The sequence below is a fragment of the Echinops telfairi genome, unplaced genomic scaffold, assembly GCF_000313985.2.
Source record: "Echinops telfairi isolate 266 unplaced genomic scaffold, ASM31398v2 ScPeMD7_7469;HRSCAF=8507_1, whole genome shotgun sequence".
NCBI lineage: Eukaryota > Metazoa > Chordata > Mammalia > Afrosoricida > Tenrecidae > Echinops > Echinops telfairi.
The window spans coordinates 135439681-135442949 of NW_022111373.1; the positions used below are offsets into that span (position 1 = coordinate 135439681).

The window sequence follows — 3269 nt, forward strand, 5'->3', positions numbered from 1 at the left end:
AAAAAAAATCCATTGTTTTTCCATTGCTAGTTTATTGCAGTGGAGTTTCTCCCCAGTGGAGTGTCAGGAGCCTTCTGGAATGCTGTGTGGTGCAGTGACCTGGTAGAAGGCAATGTCCCTGCGTGCCAGACCACTTGAGGCTAATGAGTGGGCTCCTTGCTGACCAAGCCTCAGGCAGCATGATGTCATCTCCCTAGACCTCGGGGAGAGGCGATGAGAACCCTGAGCCCTAGGGCTGAGAGGAGTTTCCAGATTGATGACCATCAGGGGAGTGCATTTCTCTTGGGGACACACAAGTTCTGTGCTGGGACGCACCCAAAGCTCAACCTAAGTATCTCTTTGTGGTTAAAATAAAGCCATCAGCAGAAGGATGGAAAACACTCCTATGAATCCCATGAGTCATTCTGGTGAGTTCACAGACCCCCGGGCAAGGGAAGCTGAAAGGTGCTGGCACCTGTCTGTACGGCAGGCTGAAAAATGATGACCCTCCAACTGGAGAGCTCTGCCCCAAGTTCTGGTGGCTAGGGTCCAAGAGAGAATGTCACTTGGGCAGATGGCAATGAGGCTGGAGGAGAGGGAAGGTGTGAACTGCATTCCTTTCCAAATTTCGGGGGGTGGGGGTGTGTGTTGGATTCAAGCTCATCTTTCCCATGCAGTTAGCATCAAAGGTGGGATGTGCTCACTGCGCCCACTCAGTGCAGATGTTCAGGTCTCGTCTCTTCTCGCTAGCCCAGCAACTTCTATCTTCTGAGCTCCAGACTTTGGACAACATGGTTGACGGCTGACCTGACTGGTCCTGACGTGGATGTGGCCCAGGCCCTTCGAAAGGTACCATTTCCCAAGTGAGCTCTTCGCCACCTTACAGCCCACCTGGACTGGCCCTGCTCCTTCCCCCAGGTTCCCAGCCAAGAAGAGTCCAGGACTGCCACCTATCTCTCTGCTCAGCCCGAAACGTGAGGCTGCTTCGAGGAAACAATCCCTTGGCTCTCACATTCAACCGCAGGTACCTTTTGCCACTGAGAATCTGTTTGGAAGTGCACTGCTCCGTTCGAGTAAACACAATAGGAGCTGAAGTGTGGGCTGTGCTTCTGAGGAAGCATTTGTTCACTCATGCTTCCTACTGCCGGTCCAATGGCAAAGATGGCAGAGCCCCAGCAGTTCTATTACACCCTGAGGATGGCAATCAGTGCCGAGCGTGGAAGAGCAGAAAGACAACAGCCATGAACCGTGAGCGGCACCACCAGCCAGGACGTCAGCAGGGAGTCCATCTGGACGTGAAGGAGCTTCAAAAAGCCGGGAGATTCCCATGATCTCTCTCCGTCCATTCGTTCCACTTTTACAACTTTCTGAAGTCCCTTGACACTTTTTAATGTAAGAGGAAATGAAGGTCCTCTCCTCATTGAAATTGTCACTATCATGCTCAATGTTCTATTCTGTGCAATAAAAGCAAATTCTCACCCAGTAGATGTCTTGCAAACACCAACATTCCAGGTTAAAATAACTCAGTCACTTCATCCCAGAATCATTTATCACACATACCCTTAACTATTCTCAAACACAAAAACACGTATATTTTCTCAGTTCTCAAGGCCTAGAGTAATAGAGCACTTGAAAAGAGGCTGCCTTAGGGATGACCAAGAAAGAAAAACAATTGACATTGTGGGTTGAAGGGGAATTAATGAAGCGGGAAGGTGTGATGCCAGCAAAGCAGGGGAAAGACAATACTGGAAAATACGCTCCCCGTCTAAAGTGAAACATTTAAAAGCAGTGACAAGGCTGTGTGTAGCAAGAGAGTCTCAGTAGGTGGAACAAACATTTAAAATTCAGTTGGGACTCTACCCTGACAGTGATTGAGGGAGACCAAAAAAGTCTCTCAGGCCTAGTGAGTGAATGTGGCTTTTCAAATTCCACATCAGTGCATCACATCCATCCCGACATTCCTGGCCCCACGGCTCAGGAGGGAGCCAGCAGGCAGGAGACCTGGAGTGTTTCCGTGCAGATGATAAAATCCTGACTCACACCTCCAGGCATGGACAGGAAGGAGCAGAGGGCTTCTTACCTTTGACCACACTGACTCCCGGGTGGAAACACAGGAAAAGTTGGCTGCAGGGGAAGAGACTGGGCCCACACAGGTCAGACCTGCCAGGAGGAAAAGCAACAGGGGAGAAGGGCACATGGGCATCAGAGCTCGTGGAAGTCAAGGAACATCTAAAAATCTGGATCTCAAAAAGCTCAGTGATCTAAAATGGGGAGGCAGGGGGGAGAGAGGCCTCCAAATTTTCATGAATAGATACTAAATTATCCTAGTTACATCAACTAGCTTCTACAACTCATAGGAATGTATAGTGACGTATATGATATGTAGGAGTTTTTGGATGGCACCAATGGGGGCAGTGGTGGCGTACTGGTTACGAGTTTGGCTACTAACTGCCAGCTTGGCAGTTCAATATGACCAGCCATTCTGGGGAAGAAAGATGAGATTTCCTACTTCTTAGACCTCACAGGGGCAGTTCCACCCTGTCTTACGGGGTCCTTACGAGTCAGCATCAACTCAATGGCAGTGAGTTTGGTTTTGTGCGCTTTGTTTTTTTGATGACTCAATGGTTAAGCCTCAAACTATGTGAACCGACCCAGAGGGACCCCAAGCAAAAGGCCTGCTGTGACTTTCTGAAAGGCCACGGTGCTGAAAACTACCAAGTCCAGTCTGGTTCCTCAGCAAATACTGTCACCTCCGAGTCAGCCACCTCTTCACCCCTACTTTGGTTTTAGATGTCACGTGGCATTTAGGATGAGATGGAAGTGTGTTTTCATATTTAATATGACATGGTGGAAGGCATCAATAATCAAGACCTGCTAGAGGCTGTGGGTAGAGCGCTGGTGTATGATGGGAAATCAAATCAAAGGACCTTCAGACAGGTGCAGCACTAGAGACAGCACACACACTCTCCGTGGCCGTGGACCTGCTTAGGGTCTAAAGAGCAGGTTGCTATGCAAAAGCCAGTATACTGTGAAAACGGAACACGACCACCTCAGACCCCAAATGTAAGTTCATTCCATCAGCACACAGCCGCTCAATTTCATCACTGCCTAACTGCCAAGCCACTGAGGATCACAGCCCAGGCACGCAGTTACAAAACGTTAACCCTCCCAGCCAGCATCATCACGACAGCCAAGAGATAACCGATAAAATGCACAAAATAGTTTATTTTGTTTTGTTTTGTTTTTATAAACACAAATGCAAACCACCTGATCATGAGAGAGTTGATAAG

At 48.8% G+C, this 3269-nt stretch overlaps 1 protein-coding gene across 1 annotated transcript in view; it reads right to left on the reverse strand.

Moving 5' to 3' along the window:
• The window catches only part of BASP1 (brain abundant membrane attached signal protein 1), a 32586-nt gene extending 30447 nt beyond the window's left edge, over positions 1-2139 (reverse strand). The window contains exon 1 of the mRNA XM_045285155.1: positions 2060-2139. The gene's annotated coding sequence lies outside the window, so the exon portion shown is untranslated. The remainder of the gene's footprint in view (positions 1-2059) is intronic.
• Positions 2140-3269: the final 1130 nt, after the last annotated feature.